Here is a 22,705-nt window from a genome sequence, read left to right as displayed (position 1 = left end):
TCTGATTCACATCCAGTACCAGTGGGGATAGTTCAAGCAATTTACAGTGAGAACCACTTTTTGGTCGCACACAAAAAGAAGAGGGAGAGATTTTCTAGGCACATGCTTGGGCAATAGTGAGCAGCGGAATTGGGTCTTGAAGACCTGGAAATGAGGAGTGCTTTGCACCTCTGTGTCTTTAGCTTAGCACCTCCAAAATCCATAGTGCTAGCAGCATTGCAAGAGTGCTCAGATTTCTTGCATCACAACATGAACATGCCTAAAATTGGCAAGCAGCTAACCTCGAGTGTGACTTGGCAGTAAGAATGATTTTCTAAACAAATTGACTAGTTGAACCAAACTTTTATTTATCTAAGTTATATTTTAGGTTCATCTTTTCTTTTACTTTGCAAAATGTAATTTATTTATTTTTTGGCCTTAAAATCTAGGGAAAATTACCAAAATACCCCTCTAATTTGAGGAAATTCCCTAAATACCCTTCAAATTTCAAAAATTTCCAAAATGCCCCTGATAATTTGTCATAAATTCTCAAAATGCCCTTCAAATTTTCCAAAATTCCCAAAATACCCCTAGTTGGGAGACTAAATTTCTCGAAAAATAAATTTTTCTGTAGCTCTTCACAAGAAGAGTGATTGTCTATCGTACAAGATGCTAAAACTACAATTTGAGTTGGTTACGTAGGCTTTGGAGATGAATTGCTTCATTATTTTTAGACATAATTGTCTTTTTTGCGATGGTAAGTGGTGACAAATTACATGCTGAACACTCAAAAACGGATCTCAATTGTCAAAAACAAATGAAGATTAGAAAATCTTGAACATTCCAACCAAAATAGATACAAGGGTATTTTGGGAATTTTTGAAATTTGAGGGGTATTTTGGGAATTTCCTCAAATTAGAGAGGTATTTTGGTAATTTTTCCTAAAATCTATTTATGAGGATTAAATTATTATATATAATTTTTTATTTTTTAGCTAATCTTTACATCTCTAATGGAGAAGAAAGTGTATGCTTGAATGGAGCAAAGCATACACGCGTAGCATTTATAGCGATTTAGCTTTTTGACCAAAAGATATTAAGATCAAAAGATCTTTCCATCAAAAGATCTTTCGATCGAAAGTCATTTTTCCATCAAAAATAATAATACGGGCTATTTTCATATAATACGGGATATTCACGTATAATCTCGTATAAGACGTATAAAATTTATTTTGCGGGCGTATTTTTAGAAAATTTAATTTTCTAATTTTACACTTTTTGGGATAAATGTTATACTAGAATTTTCATCTATCATAGGAGGGTTTCCTGAAAAATAGACTGCCGTCTTAGAGTCAATTTTATAGAATAAGGTTCTAAGCCACTATTGTGGCTCAAGCCACTTCAGTGGCTCAAACACAAACCTAGTGTTAAAGAAGGAATTGATACCAAGATTCCATTTCATTCTCTTCACTACAAGAGGTTATGTGCTCTTGTGACACTTTTAGCGATGGAAATACATTGGGTTTTTATAACCCTCGGTGTCGCTAAAAGCGTCAATATGGGAACATTGCTATAAGCGTCGCTATAACAGTCGCTATAGGTGTCTCTATATAGCGACGCCTATAGTGACGCTTATAGGGACGTTTGCAGGCCATCTATAACGACGCTGCAGAGCCTTATATAGCGACGTTCATAGTGACGCCCAAGAGGAAAAAATGTTGGTGGTAGGGCATTGAATGCCCTGCCACCCATCAACCATATTGAATGTTTCACCTTTGAAAAAAAGTACAAAGGTAGAAATAGACCCAAAATAGTCACCCATAAGACAATATAACCATTAACTCTATCATCCATAGTACGTATTTTTTACAAAATAAAGATACAAAACTGACAAGCGTGAATTGGTGAAAGTAAATCAATGACAATTATATACATACGCAAAATCACTTGATTGTTAAACTTTGCAAATGTAATAGTTACAAACCATTGTCATTATTGAAAAAATATACACGGTTTTCAAAACGACGTATAAAAGTCCTCTCATGATACATAAGCTATGACAAAAAGAAACTAATGATATCTAGCTACGACTAAATTGACATCGTCTAATCAGACGTCTCATCGCGTCCAAGCGGCGTATTTGTCATAAAACAATAAGATAGCTTTTTGTAAGTATAAACATATCGCAACGTTTATAAAACAATACAACAAATAGAAAAGAGTAAACCATAATACTAACCATGCCGTCGCGAGAACTCAGAATGTCCATCAGGGCGTTTAAGCCCTTCCTGCGTGCGTACTCGCGCTCGTACGGTGTGGGATCACGTCCTGTCATCGACCACTATCAAAACATACAAAGAATCCATTATGTTAGAATTTAAAAACCCATAAACCCTAAACTATCAAATATAGAGAGCAATGCAAAAAACCTACAAAATTAGCCTCAAATGATGCCCACCCACCGCTCCCTAAGTGGTGCGAGTTCCCTGTCTCTACTCGCGCTCTGGCTGCCTCCTTTTGTTGCTTCCACTTGTGAGGATTATCGCGCACTGCTTTCTTCGTATTCTTCCAATCTTCTTTGGCCAGCCAATCTGGTCTGTTCTACCCATGCTTGATTGCTTTTTGCACTTCAGAACGCTTGTGCTTGCAGTATTCGTGCATTCGAACCTTCATCACATCTTCATTGAAGCGCTCATCCCGTGTTGGAACGGGAAACTCTTCATGAAGAATGTTGATGACTCTGTCTTTTAAATCATTCGGTACTTCACTCTAGGTGTTTAGTATGTAGTGTCTAAACACCTGAGAGCAAAGACCGTGCGTACACGAAATCACCTTCTTGCCTTCATCATCCAAGATGATGCCGCCACTGAAGTCAATGGAGTAAGGAAATCCCTCTCGTCGCTCATGCGTGAACCTGGGTGTTCGGGCAAGGGTCTCTAGCGGCGTGTCGACGGGGGTACGGACGTCAGGTGTCTCCAGTAGAGTCTGAGCCCCGAAGTGAGGAGTGTCCACTGGCGTGACTCCTGGAGGACTAGCTAGTGGTGTGTAGCTGCTAGGAACGGCAGTCAGCTGCGCAAAACCTGGTGTCGATGGTGATGCCATGGCTGGTGTTGGGGTGGGCAAAGAAGGGGAGGGTAAAGAACCTCGTCGAACACGAGGCAGTGTCGAAGCATCGGCGGCGGCATCCCCACAACAACCACCACCGCCACCACTAGAGCGCCGGTGCATAGACGAGTGTGAAGATCATCTTGTTGACATCGAAGCTTTGGAGCGCATTGAATGCTCCGAAACAGAGGGAGATGGGGATAGAGTAGGAGCGCGCAATGGTGCACCAGAGTGATGACGCTCCACGTACCACTGTCTCTGCTGGGGTGACAAAGAAGAAAGAAACTCCTCATCATCCATAGCTGCATTAAACACACGAAAATTTAAACTTAATATTGAATGAATGGAGTAGAAAACATGGACAAGTAGATAGATAGATAGAGAGAGAGAGAGAGAGAGAGAGAGAGAGAGAGAGAGAGAGAGAGAGAGAGAGAGAGAGAGAGGAGGAGGTGCTCGTCATCCCTGCTTGTGAGAACATACCTAGAGCATACGTACCTGGAGTGCACGCAAAGACCATTAAATACAATGACGCAATGACGCATATAAATACAATTGCGCAATGATGCAATGATGCGTTCTTCTTCTATTCAACTTGAGTGATGGAAGAGGCAAGTTGATAACTCATAATTTTCAATCCAGAGAGAGAGAGAGAGAGAGAGAGAGAGAGAGAGAGAGAGAGAGAGAGAGAGAGAGAGAGAGAGAGAGTGCGCACACAATCAAATCTTGCAGTCGAAAAACCAGGTGGTGGAGCTGCATGTGGCCATGGATTGCCCAGGATGTGAGCACAAAATCAAAAGAGCGTTATACAACATGGAAGGTACTTAGAGGGCCAGAGTTTTTACAAAATGGAGCGAGAGCCACATAACTTACATGAGAGCTTCCAAGCACATAAATTCTAAAATGGGATGTTAACTATTTACATACTTACTTGTTCACAATGCTCGGGTAGTACAAAAGGTACTTAGAGGGCCAGAGGTTTTACAAAATGGAGCGAGAGCCACATAACTTACATGAGAGCTTCCAAGCACATAAATTCTAAAATGGGATGTTAACTATTTACATACTTACTTGTTCACAATGCTCGGGTAGTACAAAAGTGTCTCTTAGGTGAGTCCATTTCTTAGTTGAATCCACCTCAAGAAACCAGACTCTCCTCTATGCACAATAGCGTTGCGACCCTCCATGATTATCTTGAACCATTGCACGTCGAACAAGTCGACAAAAAATCCTCTATAATCGATCCTCAAATCTCTTGTAGCGTGTCGAAGTAAGTGAGTTCTGCCACCACAGGATCTGCATCAAAGGACCGTCATCGACTAGACTGTTCAAATTTTGCCATGATTCCACAATCTTGAGTAAAATGCTTTTTGTCGATCCGCTCCACCCTAAAATGTCGACCTTTACACCATGCTTCTGTGTATGACTTATACTACAACCAACAAAGATTATGAGTGGCCATTCAAACATCTACAAAGTAATTAGTCGTACATTGCAAACTTACCTTGGTTGTGCAACCCCGAGAGTACTCCTACTCTTCCTCAGTCACTTCTTCACCGCACTGTTGTGCGCTTTTCAATTGGTTGTGCAACCATCTTGCGCTCATGAATGTTGGTAGGCTCTCCAGACCCGTCGGATAGTACATCGGTGGTCGTCTTCCCCGTCTCCACTCAATTCATGCCCTTTGTCACTCTTGTTTTACATCCTCATATTGTGAAATCCACTTTTGCATCACTGGATTGTGAAGCATGCAAAATCGGTTGATTTTAGCCTCTAGATCTTTCGTTATCTTCTTCTCAAAAACGAGGTTGCACATGACAATCCCATATATGCGCTCATCATCTATGGTTCTCCATAGAGTGTCCCGGGCTTTATCAAATCCGTCTAGCCACTCTCCAAAGTATACTAGGGACTCTGATACCAGCCAACCTTCTGCCATGCTACCCTCTGGACGTGCCTTCTGACGCACATATCCCTTGAGCATTTTCATGAAACATTCTAAAAAGAACATCCATCTATAATGTACTGTGCCAGCTATTTCCACCTCATCAACTATGTGAACAAGAAGATGCACCTCAATGGTTAGCATGGTAGTACGAGAATGTTTCTCAAACATGCACACAACCTCCGCAGCGTTTAGTTTGGTGAATGGTATGGAGTCTACGTTGATCTCCTTTTATGAGATCCATTGCACCAACTTCACAAGTTTGTAGATTGTGTTACGAACGTCAAGAAACAAACATCCCTCAATGGCAACCGGTAAAATAAACTGCAAAACACGTGCAACACTGATATTAAAGTGCACACACAAATTTGTTACACAATTCCCACTATGATATATTCCACTATGAACATACCTGACACATTTTATGCCAGTCGTGTGACTTCAAACCGGTAAGCTTTCCTTATTTAGTAAAACATGTTCGGAGCAAGTGCATTACGTCAATGGGGCTCCGCAAAGATCGAATGGTCTCTTTTACTTTGCGTTCTTGGGCTCCTATGAAAATCCATGGTGCTTTAGGGAGTTTTATCGATCCATCAGATGCTGTTTGTGGCCAATATTTCTCCATATGATCCACATTTCGAAGGTCAACTTTGGCTCCCAAAGTATCTTTCTTGCCGGTCAGATGGTCCCATAGTAGATTATCCACATTCTTGAATATGTGCATTGGATCGAGCAAGTGATTGATCATGAGTCGGGGCCAGTATGGTAACTCGTACCATAGAGATAGTCTCTTCATCCCTGGGGGCAATCCATCATCACACATCTCCTTCTACTCAAACCATGCTTGTGCAGACATCCTCGGTGGTTCTCTTCCCAAAAAGCCATCGCGTAACACATGATTCTCTAGAAGATACGCTTGATGACCTTCGTAGATTTGCTTCTTCAATGAGGGTGCCCTACATGCATTCAGTCTAGGTCCACATGTGACACATGCTCTGTATCCGCTTGTTTGAGGCCCTGCATGTATACACATGATAATAGATCAGCTTGAGAAAAACCAACATTTACAGTGTCTAAGTGAGGAGTGTAAATAGATCACCTGAGCATTTTGTTAGTCCGAGATAGTCATGCATGGTCCACATTAGAATGCCTCTGATCAAAGCATTCCGTCGACCTGTGTGTCGGCTCATATCCACCAGTTCTATGCCAATCCACAATTTTTGTAGCTCTTCCAATAGTGGACGAAGATACACATCCATATTCTTCACTTTATATCGCCCCGGCACAATCAAGCTTAGCCATATGTGCCCCTTCTTCATAGTCAACCACGGGGGAATGTTGTAGTTGACGATGACAACGGGCCATACACTGTAAGATGTTGATCTTTGACCAAATGCATTTACGCAATACATAGCCAGGCCTAAGCACAAATTCCGAGCTTCCCTGGCAAAATTCGACCATGTTCCATCTATACGTTTCCAGGCTACGCAATTTGTAGGAATCCGTAGCACACCATCCGAAAGATTTATTCTCCTCATGACATGATGCTAGGGTGGCCATGGACTTACATTCGAAGAAATTCTTGATGCGAAGAAGCAGAGGAAAATGTCGCAAAACCTTTTGCGGAATTTTTGTTCCGTGGAGATCTACTCGATATCTCTCGGAATCACATTTCAGACACTTCTCCATGTCTATGTATTCCCCTCTAAAAAGAATGCAGTCATTTGGACAAGCGTGGATCGAATTGTAATCCATCCCCAAGTTTCAAAAAATCTTTCTTGCTTCGTCTTAGGAATCTGGCATCACATTATCAGCTGGTAGTATGTGCTCTTTGAGAAATCTACACACCATAAAAATACGGTACAATTGTGTAAATATCTATCAGATCATTATACATTTAGAGTTTTATTAAAGTAAACTAATTGTAATAGATCACCTGAAAATCGTTGTGACGCTAGTGTCACTCCATCCAAACTTTGCCTGCATGTTGAGAAGAACCAGGAGTGCTTTCAATCTAAACACATGTGCTCCATTATACAATGGCGTATGGGCTTCACTTTTCATATCATCATAGATAACCCTTTCTGAATCCATGATCGTCTCGATCATTTCATCAATCTCGAGCTCTAACATTGCCTCGTTGGGAATTTGGTCTGCATGGTCATCCTTTGAGCTGTCAAAGGCTACATCTTGTGGCCTCACATATGCTGCTTGACCAAAGCGCCTGCAAACACGTCTATTGGATTGCAAGATTGCTACCTGTTGGCCAACGTCAGAGTCCGACGAGTTATGATTTGCAACAACTTGATCTATAATAGATGGATCGAACTCGCCAAATTCGCGAACGTGCTGCAAAGAAACGCGTCTTATCCGTCGCACAACATGCTTGCATTGATTACAAGGACATAAGACCTCGTTGAGAGATAGGTGTTTCGGTTGGACGGCCCCACATCCTCATCACTACTCATAATGAGGGTAAAAATCTTATACCTTGGACAACAAAATTAATCTTCTATGGCATTCTTCGTCTTTTATCTCTCTCTCTCTCTCTCTCTCTCTCTCTCTCTCTCTCTCTCTCTCTCTCTCTCTCTCTCTCTCTCTCTCTCTCTCTCTCTGTTCACACTGTAAACTACCTCACATTCTCTAGTCATGCCCAATCCCCGCACAGCTTGGTCTAGAGGTGCACGGAGATCAGAACCACCGAGTTATAATCTCATCTTTATTGGTCAATGCCTATATTTGTGGGTACAAGAAATCTACACACCCACGTCTACATGATAGTGCATGTAGTGGACAAAACCCCTTTGCCTCTTCTCTAGCTGTAGCATTTCACAGCATCTTAACATCTTTTCACAGTAGATCTTTTCATCGTTCGTCTAACTCTAATTTTTTTACCGTAATCTCGAAGTTAGACTCTAATATAAAAACTCAATCCAAAATCTTGTCTTAAATCTAACCTAATTGAACATAAGGTGATTCGCTCCATTGAAGGGTAAAAGACATACCAATGGGGCTACTAGCTGTGTAGATGTAAATCGACGGGGTGGAGAGGTGAGAGTATTAAACTCTTGCATTGAAGTATTTGTATATGTGAGGCCCATTCACATCTACAGAACTGTTGTATGCGGCCCATCACTTGCTTCCCCTCAGGGGTCATAATGGTCTCATCGGACATACCATTGATGAGGTAGGCGTATCACTTTGGCATGTCCCTCTCGTGAACTATAGCAACCCTGTCCAATGAATGCTCATCATCCACGCCTCTAGGCAAGCCCGACGCACTGTTCGAGTCACTCCTAAGCATCTCCGACGCAGTGACCGAGACACCGACTACTCTCAAACGCGTAGGCAGTATAATCCTTCGGTGTACTCAAAATAAATCTAAATCTAATCTAATCTAACTTAAAGAAACCTAAATTTAATCCAACGTAAATCTAAATCTAACCTTATCTTAAACGATAAAAAGAGGAAAATGGTATAACCTTTCTATCACCCAAGTGTGGTAGATTGGTTATACCATTTCCCTCTTCAATAACAGGTAAATAACGTAAATAAACCTAAATTTAATCTAATATAACGTAAATCTAAATCTAACGTAAATAAACCTAAATCTAATCTAATATAACGTAAATCTAAATCTAACGTAAATAAACGTAAATTTAACTAAAAATAAACCTAAATTTTATCTAATTTAACTTAAATAAACCTAAATTTAATTTAACGTAAGTCTACATCTAACCTAATCTTTAACGTCTTTTGGGATAGTTTCCTACGATGTAAAAACTCTCTTCTTCTTGTGTGTGTGTGTGTGCACCAATAAAAAAAGAAAAATGGTATAACCTTTCTATCACCCAAGTGTGGTAGATTGGTTATGCCATTTCCCTCTTGAATAACAGGTCTTGAGTTTAACTCCTCGTCGGCTAGATCTTTAGGTCTCTTTAATTAGTTTCCTACGACGTTAAATTAAACTCTCTTCTTCTCGGGTGTGTGTGTGTGGGTGTGTGTGCACGCCAATAAAAAAACGAGAAAAATGGTATAACTTTCCTATCACTGAAGTGTGATAGATTGGTTATGCCATTTCCCTCATGAATAACAGGTCTTGAGTTCAACTCCTGTCGATTAGATCTTTAAGGTCTCTTGGGATAGTTTCCTACGATGTTAAGACTCTCTTCTTCTTCTTCTTCTTCTCTCTCTCTCTCTCTCTGTGTTTTATATCTTTCTTTCTCTCTCTCTCTCTCTCTCTTTTCCTCTCTCAATGTGTGTGCATTCTTTGTTTATGCATGTGTGTGCGTTTTTTGTTTATGCATGCTCTCTCTCTCTCTCTTTTCCTCTCTCAATGTGTGTGTGCATTCTTTGTTTATGCATGTGTGTGTGCATTTTTTGTTCATGCTTGTGCTCTCTCTCTCTCTCTCTCTCTCAAAAACACAATGTGTGTGTGTGTGTGTGTGTGTGTGTGTGTGTGTGTGAGAGAGAGAGAGAGAGAGAGAGAGAGAGAGAGGGAGAGAGAAAGACGGGAAGGGAACATGAGAGTGAGGAGAGGGAAGGAGCATACCTGGCTCTCCTTCCTCTCCTCGTGCGTGTGTGTGTGTGTGTGTGTGTGTGTGTGTGTGTGGAGAAGAAAGAGAGAGAGAGAGGGAGAGCGCGCGTTACCTTGCTTGCTTGAGCGCGCACCGAAAACTTAGATCTGAGATCTGAGTTTTTGGACGCTCTCGGTTATTTTTTTTAGCCTTGACGGCGTCGCTATGGGCGTCGCTAAGTTACTTGTAACTTAGCGACGCCCATAGCGACGCCGTGGTTTTCACATTTGAGCGTCGCTACTATTAAGTACCTCTTGTAGTGCTTTAAGAGAAGAGAATTTTTTTTCAAAGAGTGATATGCTTCAAAGAGATTAGGAGAGCACAAAAGGCACTCAATGTGGAACTTCTTAGGCTGCCTTTCTAGAAACTTTGTAGGCATGTTGCATAACAACTCAAAATAGATATGAGGTGGAGCATTTTGCAAAGAGCACATAACATTTTGTAAAGAGTTTACAATATCCCTTTTTGTAAATCAACATTTTGTATATCTATAAACCCTTTGTAAAATTAAACATTTTGATTATAAGTTAAGTAAATACAGGTAAATTTACCCAAAGGCTTCCATCTAATTTTGTCTTCGCATGTTTAGTCCCATCTAATTTTGTTGAAATTCTCATGTCAAACCCCAAAGCATAATACATGCCATCTTTTAGATCTACACCTAGAGGGCCTAAGAGTTGAGATGATGAAAATTGGTTCCAGGTATGCCTCTACCTTCTCTTCTACTTCCTTCTCTACCTTCTCCTCCTCTATGGTCTTCTATTCATCCTCTTTTTTATTTTTCTTCTTCTCCTTGTTCTTGCTGGTAGGAAATGAGGAAGAGGATCATGTATCTTGCCCATATTTCTATTTATATTGCTCATTGTAAGTGTATATGGGAGATTTTTGAAAATTGGCTTGAGCTACTTATAGTGTTATAAAGCAAGGGCATGACAATATTTTGGTATGATAGCACTTTCTTTTTTTAACATTCAAAAACCACACAATATTAAGGGCATCACATTGACACACCTTTTTCCATCTAACCACAAAAAATCCTTACAAAATGAAAACTGCAAGACGAGACATTTGCATCAAATAAGTAATTGTCAAAGTTAATCGTCATTGATTTCAAACTATTTTGTACAAAATGCCAATTGTAGGGAACAATTGATACAAATTGCCAACATCACTAGCAATAGTGTAGGACTCTAACTAAGTAGTAGTTTAGCTTGGCAGTAGATGGAAAATTCCTTCTGGAACTTCTTGGCATGGAGATTCTTTCAATCCTTATCAAGACCTGCAAGCTATATTATAAAAAATGGAAAGTAAGTCTATGCCTCATAGAAGCAAAGAATGGTAGAAAAAGGAAATCATTATCTACACACCTTTCTATCTATCTCTAAAGAAAAAGCTATGAAAAGATATGTCTACGCTTGTGTAGATCTTGACTCATTAAGTGCAATGTGCACATGGATCTTATCTTCAAGGTGGCAATGTGCTCACTATTCATCCACATATCAATGTCCTGGAAAATGGAAGAATATCCCCTTCTCTACTAGAAACCCATGTCCCTTTGTAAAACTCCTCTCCAATGGAACCAAAGCTAAACATATAAAATTTCCATGGCACACTCCACCAATTGCCATTCCTCTATGCTTTGGAAATTAGAGATAGAGATGTGTAAGAAGGATAGTAGCACAAAACAAGAAAAAAATATAAACATCATAAGAGAAAAGTACCACAAACAACCAACAAGATTTAAAATAATAGTCACCATATGAATCACGTATGGTTATCTCTTTGCAGAGGAAGATTAGAACTCTCGTGATGCAGATGAAGCTCCTTATGCATGTAAACATGTCCTTATATCCAAAAAGCCTAAAATGTTTCACTCATTCTTTCTAGCATGCCAAGATTTGGTTTATTGAGGAGTCTTTTCTTCTCCTTCTTTGCTACATTATAATCCAGCTAACCTTGTCTATGGATGTTGGGATCCACTATTTGTGCTCCTTTAATGTGGCATAGGTGATGATGGTTTCAATGGATGTGCTAAGGTGCTTAGATCGGGTGGAATTCATTGCTTGAGGAAGATGACACACAGAAGATGAGTGAAGAGAGAATACTAGGAAGAGGAGGGAGAAGAAGATGGTGGAATGAGGAGAGAGGTGGGAATAGGAGGGAAAAGAAGTTCGTGAGAAGATTCAAAAGAGAGGTGGAAATAGGAGGGAAAAGAACGCCGTAAGAAGTTTCAAAAACACTTTTTGGTCAGTGAAGGAAAGTTACCTTAAACTTTTTTTCAAAAAAAATCCATTTTAGAAATTCAAAAGAGCTTTTAAAAATGATTTCGTAATAGAAGCCCTCCTCTCATTGGCCTAGAGCACTCTCTACTAAACGTTAAAAGGAAAAAAATGTTATGGAATGGATTATGAGAAGGTTGATGCTAACATTTATGGCCATGTGTTCGTGATGTAGCAGGTCAAGGTAGGTAAGTCGTGGGCAAGTGACTGACCATTAGGCAAAATTTGGACTCACAAAGGGGCCCTTTAAGAAGTTTGACTTTACCTCTCTCTACCAAAATTGGTGCATGGATAAATTTTTGCAAACAAACTCCAAAGTTGGCGGAGATTTGACAGTTAGAATGTCCTCTTCAAGCTCTATCTACTGATATATAGCACGCCATGAGATTCCTCATATTTTAGAAGATTCTTTTTTTGATTCACCTAAGTGAATCAAAAAAAGAATCTTCTAAAATATGAGGAATCTCATGGCGTGCTATATATCAGTAGATAGATCTTGAGGAGGACATTCTAACTGTCAAACCTCTGCCAACTTTGGACTTTGTTTGCAAAAATTTATCCATGCGCCCGTTTTGGTAGAGAGAGGTAAAGTCAAACTCCTTAAAGGGCCCCTTTGTGAGTCCAAATTTTGCCTAATGCAATAGCTGGCGGGACTTGAATAATCTGATAAGACATAGGGTTTTTTGTTAGCTCAATAAATTTTCTTTCTCCCCAAAGTAAATAGCCTCATTTATGAGCTGACCCTTTTTATCAAATAATATAAATACATGCCTAGAGGAATCCAACTCACTCTAGGCATGGGGGGAGATTGCACCCAATGCTTGTGTCTTTCTCCTCCCCTCTCTTCTCTTCTCTCTTGTAGTGCTGGTGTAGCACGCCACTTTAGGAGGTGCATTTTCACGTGCTCTCTCTCTCTCTCTCTCTCTCTCTCTCTCTCTCTCTCTCGCTCTCTATCTCTTTCAGAATATTATGCATAGATTTGATTATGTGTATAGTATGCCAGGTATGCACATCTTTGTGTTTATTGTTTGTAGCATATTATTTTTCCATGTTTTGCAGGGCTTTGTGCGCTTTTGTTTGTAGCAATGGTATCAGATCCAGCAAAACTCTCTTGAAAATATGGACATCACATTGACAAAAAGAATCATGACAAAAATCATACCCCAGAGCTAAGATGATTTACTTTTGTAATTCTGTTAACAATCACTTTGTTGGTCAAAATTCATTGTTTGTTTGTTTTGTTTTCTTCTTCTTCTTCTTAGTTTGATCATTATGTAATTTAATTAAGCATTACCACTTTGATCCACAAATTAATTAGGGTTTGTGAAGGATAGTCTAATTAGGCTCTTAATTTTAATTAATAAGTCTCTCCCTATCATAATGGAAAGAAACAACTAAGTAAGGCAAGAGGAGATTTGAAGCCTTTAGAAAGATCCCTTGAGAACTCAAAAGACGTATCCGTCCAATCTTCAGGTTATTCATGAGACATTGACGTTATTTTTCCTCATGAGAACAAACCCTCAGTTTTTAATTATTGATATTAAACAAAAGAACAATAACGATGGCTTGTTGCACCATCTGAGGATGTACAAGAGCATTTGAGGAGAGCAGGGTACAAGGAGATCATGGGCAGTGACGAAGTTTTCATCCGCCGACAATCGCCAAAGTGTCTTCTTCTCTCTCTCTCTTGTCAAGTATAGATGCACACACGACTGTAGCGTTTGACTTGCATGCCAAGATGGAAACACTCCTACTCGATCACCAACAAAGACTATAGCCCTTTTAAGTCACCCTGGCAACCCTTTTTCAACTTGCCACTATCGCATTGTTATTTATCTTAAGGCACCATCCAACAATGTTTCCTCAAGTTATCTCGGCATGCAGGGTTGCCGCCCACCCTCCCCAACTACCTACTATAGCTACACCCGCCTATCAATATTGGCATGTCTATTCGGCACCTGATGTGTGCATGGCTTGAAAGCAATAGATCACGATCTCTCTCTCTCTCTCTCTCTCTCTCTCTCTCTCTCTCTCTCTCTCTCTCTCTCTCTCTCCCCCCCCCCCCCCCCCCCCCCCCCTTCCATGCCAATGGCATCTTATAGTTACTTTCGCTCCCTTTTTTCTTTTGGCCCACAAACACTTTTTAAAAAAACATCCAATGTATGCACCAACAACGTAAGACTGCTGTTGATGGTTGTACTCCCCTGCCGACTTTTTCCCTACATTGTTCCCCTCTGGGACTCAGCAACCACCTCACCATATGTCGTGGAAAACCACGAGCTCTCTTTCCATCTCACCAAAGATAGTGAAACTCAAAGGACAATCGCAGAGTACGATAGGAGACAGTGGTCACTCCTTTAGGTTTGATCTAGGGGACGCTAGTAAAGATAGCAATCTTAGTGTCAGTGAGCCACTTTGGATCGTGAGCCCAACTGAGGAATATTTTCTTAATGATTCTTTGATGTTATGGGTAGATTTTTCCACAAACCTTTATTCCCCATTGATCAAATGGGTTTAAAAATAATTTGCAACAAATACAAATATATTGTTGCTTCTTCCTTGGCTGTAACTTTTAATTTGGAGATTGAAGTGACTCCTTTAGTTTAGGAGGGGGCGCCTTTAGTTTAGTTTGGTATAATGTGGGTCTCCAAAACTTGATGTTGTTCTCTAGTTTACATGCATCCAAACCAATGCAATAGATAGACTAATCAAGGTGTAACATGATCGTCGAACATGTAAGCTCAACCAAGTCCTCCCACTCATCGTCAATCATAGACTCTAGCCTAGCATCCATGCCATGTAGTTGCAACACTTGGCCCAACTAAGTCAATGCATCATGCATACCTGCTTTTTCCAATGCTTAAAGTTTGAACCATCAAACTTTGTATGGAAAATCACAAACCCTGACAATGATGTACATGCCAAATCCATGGCAATAACCTATGACAAGACGAAGCACAAGTTGATCAACTGACAATAGCCAAAGCTTGGCTAGCTCATACACCAAGTACTGTCAAAATACAACATCAGTTGTCTAAGAGAACTATCAACAAATATTCGATCAATGTACATAATGAAAAACAATGAGCAAAATCCCTAAAATGATGCCAAAAAACCTACTTTAATCCAAGAGCACTATGTGGTAATCAATGAAACTATCATCAAAAATTTCTCTCTTGAAGAGATTACCACATGTATGTCAAATGACATAATCCAGTGAGCAAACATTCTCACAATGTGATGCCAAAACACTACGGCAAAGCAACCAGTGAGTGCCACATGCAATCAAAAGATGATTGCAAACCATGCGCATAAACAAATAAACTCGCAAGAAAAATCCTGCAGAGTTTTGGCATTATTTGGCTATCTAACCATAATAACGATACATGCCATAAAAATGCTCAAAACCATGAGCAAATCATGCACAAAATCCGCACTCAAGCATACACGAGCTGCCCCAAAGTCTCAACTCCGTAAACTTGGAAAACAATCCTGTAATGTGAAACACAAAGTGCATCAACCGCACTCTACAAGCGAAGCATATACTAGCATAAACTTGGATACAAACCAACCAAAATATGGCACAAATTGATGCTCAGAACAACTAAAAATTAGCCCACATATGCCATTGCAAGGCATTCACCGAAAAGCGCACATCATGTGCATCCACATGGCAATATAAACGAGTATCAAACATGTAGCAAATGTGTACAAAATGTGCATCCAAATCAGCTGAATATTCAGCTCTCAATCATGATAAAAATGCTTGCAAACTTTCTGCAAATCCGTGCACACACTCTTTGCGTCAAACCTGGCACATGGCGTACATCTTGCAACACGTATGATGCACCACTCAACAACAATAGTCTAACATCTTCTGCACCAACTATGTCATGCTCTGATACCAGTTAAAGTGCACGAGCGAGAGCGTGTGCAACAATGGAGAAACATGTGAGCCCCCTTATTCTATTATGTACATAATGAATAAGTATAGTGTGCGGGCACTTGGCCTAACCAGGCATATGGGGCTTTACCCCAACACGGGTTACCCAGTGTGAGGTGGATTAGGTATTGGAGCAATCCATCGACATCCATTGAGCTTTTGGTGTCTCATTTAAGTGTTTTTGTGGCAATCAAACATGGCAGATGAGTTCCCATAGTTTCATGGATTGCCTAATGAAAATGCACATACTTTTATTGAAAAGTTGAAAGTCAATTTCTTACTGTGGAATATACTAGATCAAGCTATATTGTTACGCCTACTGCAATACAATTTACGGGATGAGAAAATTTTTTGGTTACACAATGTTGACAAGTCAACCTTTCAACAACACTTCCACAAAGATTCCTCAAAGATTCCATATGAAGATGTTGATGAAGTAATGAAGATGAAGATGGATGCTGTAATGTGAAGATACAAGCTCATAGACATCATCGAATATCCCGTTATTATCATTTTGAGCCATTACGGCCACTTTTGTAATGTTTACGGGAACTTCATATTTTAAGTCGGCAATTGTATTTTGGCCACAGATGCTTATTGGATGAGCAAAGCCAGCTCACGATGTTGTAATTAAGCTCTAAAGAAGCCTAGGGACAAATAAGTTCATTTTGGTCAGACATTAGGTTTTCTAAGGCTTAGTATATAAGCCAAAACCTAAAGCTTTGTAAGGAGACGTCTAATAATCTGATCTACTATCTGTGAGTGAGAGTACTGTGTACGAGAGAGAGTGAGAGCTTCTTCTTGATGCTACGTGTATACCAGTGGTTGAAATCGAGTGCGGAGAAGTGTAGTGTGTTACCCCTGACAAGAGCTACGCGCCAATACCTACATTGCGCGCGTACGGTCCGGTTTTGCGAGCTCCATCTACGAGCTTCATACGGTGATTCGATGAGCATACGTTGTCCGTTTCTGCATTTTAGCATATCCACGCATTCGCATTGAGTAGAGCTACACATTAGGCACTTTAGTTTTCGAAAACGACAACCTGCAAATTTCGGCTAGACATCCTACGCGATTTTGCACCGGGTGTTTTGGGTTGAGATTTTGATTCATGGACCTTAGGGAGAGCGACCTATTGGTCTTAGTAGGGTCTCCTTCAAGTTCTGCGGCATTTCGAGACTGTTTGATAGGTGCTTGACTCTTGTAAGCGTTGTAGGAAATCTCTTCTTAAGCACTCTTGAAGGCTGTAGCTTAGACATTGGGTAGAAACCTCCGTAGGAATTAGTCAGGAGTCGGTTGAGTGTAGATTGACACTCTGTAGGAATTAGTCAAGAGTCGGTTGAGTGTAGACGTGTGGGTCGAACTCCGTCCTCCGTTGACATTATATGTTAGGTGAGTTCTCGCTATGTTGACGTCCGTCACGGCGTATCCGTCCAACATTGGCACCGCTGCCTAGGATAAGGACCCTAAGTAGGTGATCGAGACTAGTCCTTGAGGATAGAGGTCCCTCTGGCTTTCCAGAGTATATTCATGCATTTAGATAGGATCAGAGAGTGGTGGACTCTCTAGGTCTTAGGAGGAGTCTAGGGAGCGTGTGTCTAGCCTAGATCTTCCGTCTTAGGTAGTATTAGGTAGTAGTAGGTTGTGGTGTAGAGAGTAGGAGTTGGAGTGGTAGGTTGACTTGAGAGTCCGTGTGAGGTCAGGAAGCAACCAAGGCATCAAAATCACCATCTCACACGATGAGTAGGAGTAGGGTAAGTAGGATATCTTGATTGTTGATCTAGAGTACTTTATGCATGTCTTATTTGTTGTTAGGCTCATCAGAGAAGTGGAAAACTCTAAGTAGGAAAGACGGTAAATTGTGTTTGGGAGCTGATTTGAAGTCCAAAATTTTATGTGATTATTGCTGAGAGCTCTACAGAGCATAGGCAGTACTACTACCAGAAAAAAATTTCACGTGTAGGATGTCTCCAGGGCACTTTTGGTAGGGAATTTGGGGAAATTGAGGTTATCAGTGGGTTCAGAGGGTAGGTTTTACCCTAGTAACATATTGACTTGAGTGTTTTTCCCTATTTTTGTTGACCAAAAGCCAAAAGGCGGAGCCAGAAAACGTAAAATTTCAGAAAAGGCTTAAATTGAGTGATTTTTGCTTTTTTTTTGCAAATGTGAAGCATACTTGCACTTGCTGAGAGCATAAGGAAGCATCAGAGACACGTCAATCTGAAAAAATAATAAGTAGACATCCTACACATAGGATGTCTACAGGGTGATCTGGGCACTTTTTGGAAAAACTGAGGTTACCAGTGTGTTTAGAAGGTAGGTTCTACCCTATTTTCACCTGGAAAGTGAAAATTTGACCAAATTTTCACATATTAAAGCCAAAAGACGATGTCAGGAGTTTTTTGAATCAAGGGATTGCGCATATGTACATACACATGCATGGTGCATCAAATAAGGAATTGCCCATTTTCCATAGCTAGGTAGTTACGTGGGGCCCACATGTGTACATGTAGGGCAACATGTACATAGTGCATGGATTTTCATCTTTACCAGTATCAGTGTGTTTTTTCTATAATAATGAGGAGTTGGTAGCACGTAAAACTTCTCAAGGAAGCTATCCGCCGGCCGACGACATGAGGTAAGCAGATGCGTCAGATGGCATCTAGTGGCGTTAGGAGGTCGAACGGGGTCAATACTTGCATGTGGAGAAGTACGGGCACAACGTGGATGTTTTCTTGTGATAATTATGCAGAAAGGTCATCATGAGGACCATATTTTGGGGCCACTTCACGTGGTGGCGGGATGCATTATTGGAAAAAGCTGAGTGCCAGGTGTGCGGATGGATGCAAAAAGGTGACAACTATGCACTGCGAGGTCAGTTTTTGGCCCTGTTCGGGGTCCGTTTGAGGTCATCTAAAAGGCCAAGGGTACCCAAGTGATAAAGCTAAGTGTGGGAACTGAGAAAACAGAGAGAATACCAGAAAAAACGTGGAGAGAAGAGGAGGAACAGCCGCAACTGTGTTTTTGGGGTTTTTTGGAGTCTGTTTTGGCCGTAAACTGTTCATCCGAGGTCGGATTTGAGCACTTTGACATTGTAGAGTGGGGTTTTGGGCCGTTTCGGACGCGATGGAGTGGTCCATTTTGCCAAATTCCTCACTGTTTTTCTACTATTTTGGTTGTGTAAGTTTCTCCTATGATCGAAGCTTCTGCTCCAGTTTATGATTGTATCTGGCTTATTTTACCTATACTGTGTGAGATATTTGCCCCATTGGTGTTGGCCCAAGCTCAATGTATCTAAACATCAGAAGTTATCCTCTTTTCGGCTGAGTTTTTTGGGGGGGGGGTGTGTGTGTGTGTGTTTGTGTCTCTGTGTGGAGTGGGCAAGTGGATAGTCTCTCTCCTCTAACTCCATAGGTGTGCTCACTGTCTCGGCCAGGTGGGTGTGTGTGTGTGTGTCTCTGTGTGGAGTGGGCAAGTGGATAGTCTCTCTCCTCTAACTCCATAGGTGTGCTCACTGTCTCGGCCAGGTGGGTTGTGTAAGCCGAGTGGTGCCCCATAGTGTGTGTGTGTGTATTATTCCAAGAGTGTGTGTTGGGTCGTTATAGAGGCGTTCTATGTGTTTCCATCCCGCTCACATTCTTTTGGTGCCCCCACGGAGGATCTTCTTCGAGTACCTTCTGCTTCGAGCTTCGAGCTTCGAGATTCGGGATTACAAGTTGCAGATTACAGGTTACAAGTTACATGTTACAGGGACAGGTACAGGTACAGGTGATTCACACAGGTACATATAGCTGGAGTATAGTGATATACTAGCAGTGGTTGTGGGTATGCATCATTTGGCGCCTGTTTGAGCGCATTGTCTGCTGGATTGTACGTTACTTGTGGAAACTGCCATTGTACGTATTTGTGGAGCCATACTTGGTTTTATTTGGCAGTCCCAGCCATTTCTGAGACTTGGTCTAGAAGATAGTCATTTCTGAGACTTGACTATACGCGATTTGCATTAGCCTTCGTGTGAGGGTCGATAGCGTGAGGTTTTATTGAGCTGGGGGATTCTCAAATGTGGTGATCCTTTCGGTGATACAGGTAGCTGGAGCACCCTTTTCGTGACCTCGCCATAGGCTATGTACTAGTGATTCCTATTTGATGCTCGGGTTCTATTGTTGGCAGTTTATGCATACATATACAATTTATATTTTGGGTTCACACTGCTCTACTTCTGAGGAAACTCTGTCAAAATTTTTCCAAGTTATGATGGCTAGTCTTTTGGTCTTTTAAGCCATTTATATTGTTATGCTGCTTAAATTTTGGCAAAACCAGAGGATAAGACAAGTGTGCTTCCTTGGGAGCTGCATGGTTGGCTTTAATGGATGATCAAAATGGCCCTCAATTCACTCCTTTTCATTTAACTCAGAGAATCCAGATAAATGTTCATGTGTCCAGGAAGATTTTTTTCCAACAACGCATCGTCTTTATGTTTGGGCCAAGAAGATTAAGAGAGATCCTGGAATGTCCTTTGCCTGTTGTAATTCCAATGATTAAGTATGAAAACTCATTTGATGTGCATGTGTTTTTCCTTATCTAAATTTGAGTGCCATTGAGGTTTCTAGGGATTCAGTCAATCAAAAGTTTTGGGTTCTTGCACGTGTGTTCGAAGGGGTTCTCAAACCATAGTAACTTGGGTAGCCATGGCTTTCTCTTATCCAAAGTTTCATGGAAGAAGTGATGAAGATGTGGAAGGCTTTTTGGAAAAGATGGAGGTTGCCTGCATTAGTAACCAGATTCATGACCCAACACAGATGTTGCGTCTTCTCCAGATTTGTTTGAAGAGTGATGCACGAGTTTGGTCCAAAGAATTTGAAGAGGAGTTGCGTGTGGCTGATCCACCTGTAAGATTGAGTTGGGACAATCTAAGGCATGGATTAGAAGTGGAGTTTGTGAAGATAGAAGATCCTGACAAAGTGTGGCAAGAAGTACAGGCTTTAGTGCAAAAGGAAGGTGAGCCAGTAGATGCGTACATACATAAGTTCTCATTGGCATGGGAGCGGATGTGCAAGGCCTTAACACCACAAGTACCCCCACCTGACATGATGAAGAACTACAGGTTCTTGGCTGGTCTTTGGGAGAATATATGTTGGAGAGTGGAGCTAAAGAAGCCTAGGACATATGAAGATGCACTAGAGGTAACAAGGAACAAAGAGTGGAAGTTGAGGAAAATGAGCCAGTTAGGGGTGGAGTCTTTGCCCATGAGGTCTGAATTTCAGCCTATAGACTCTTTGCAAGGTCGCATGCCAGGGGTTCATCATGAACCAGTGGTTGTTGTTACTCCTCGGTTTATGCTAGCAGTGGTCACTACAGTAGTGCAAGATGATGGGCTAAGGCAAGACATGAGGCAAGTGGGAGACTTAATGAAGAATTTCAACCTTAACATTCTAGGTCAAGTGGGAAATAATCGAGGTCGAGGGAGGTTTTCAAATCAGCTAGGAAGTGAAAAAAGACCCAAGAATGGTGCTGGACAAAGTAATGGTAGGTTCTGGAGGCAGACGCCCACATGTTATAATTGTGGAGAGTTGGGACACATTAGCCCACAATGTGATAAGCCACCAAGGATGGGGGGAGACATGTATCCATTGCCAAGGTAGGTGCTAACTAGGTCCAATGATTATGGCATCGAAATTAAGGGAGATGAAGGAACCAATGGATTAACCCAAGAGGAAAAGGGAAAGACAAAAGTGATAAGTGTAGTCACCTTGGAGAAGGCATCAAAGCTAGAGGATACATTAGTGATGCCTATCGGGAAGAGGACCACAGAGGAAAAGGAAGGAAGAAGTGCCCCAGGTCCTAGTAAGAAGAAAGAAAAGATCCATGAAGGTGAGGATGTCAAGGCCAAGAGGAAAAGAAGGGCTCGTCGCAAGTTTCATGTTTCAGATTTTCCACTAGGGGATGGGCAATTAAGCTATGACTTGAAGGAGGATCTGACAAGCAGGAAAGCGGATGTTACTTTTGGGCAGCTTATAGAGATGGTGCCTAAAATAAAGCGACAGTGGAAGAGGATGGTTAACCCAATGGAGAAAGAGCCAGAGAGAGGTTCAATAAAGATGTTGGCAATGGATGAGCTACCAGACATTTGTCCAATAGTAGATGTGTGGCATAAAAGGAAAAATTTGGGACAAGGCTATGTTGATGGCGGAGCCCAAATATGTGTCATAACACACTCATGCGTTGAAAAGATGGGTCTCACAGTGACTGGAGTGTCAGGGTTCCGGATCAGATTGGCAAACCATCAGAAAGTAAAATGTTTGGGTGTTGTAAAGAGCTTAGAAGTGGAAGCATATGATGCAAAGGCAGTGGTTGATTTTCATGTGATGCCAGCGGGGTTGTGAGAATATCCTATTATACTGGGTAGACCATGGTTACGTACAGTAGGAGCTATTCAAGATTGGAGACGTGGTATGATTAGCCTCTATGGAAAGACAGGTGCCAAGAAGATTTATAATATGGACACAAGGAAGCGGTTGGAGGATCTCTATGAAGATGAGGATGAGTCTAGTGATGAAGACTATTCCACAGTGTCTGACGAGGATAGTGATAGTACTACCATCAGTGATGAGGGTGTTGATGTTGCATTTCTTTTGATGGACAAAGGAATCCAGGAGTTTGGTGTCGTCGCATTTGCAAATGAGGTTGAAGATGAAAGTGAAGGGCCTTATGAAGTGATTGAAGGGCTGATGCAAACCAAGGTTGAGTTGTCAAAGAAGAAGGAATTGATGACACAAATGATCAGTGGAGACCTCTCAGCCATGGAGAAGGAGATATATTTGCACATGCTGCTAGTTTTCCTGATTTTTTCATTACTTCATATGAAGAGATTAGAGGGTTCA

The sequence above is a fragment of the Adiantum capillus-veneris genome, chromosome 17, assembly GCF_014529385.1.
Source record: "Adiantum capillus-veneris isolate H3 chromosome 17, ASM1452938v2, whole genome shotgun sequence".
Lineage (NCBI taxonomy): Eukaryota > Viridiplantae > Streptophyta > Polypodiopsida > Polypodiales > Pteridaceae > Adiantum > Adiantum capillus-veneris.
Note: the sequence above shows the minus strand (reverse complement) of the source record.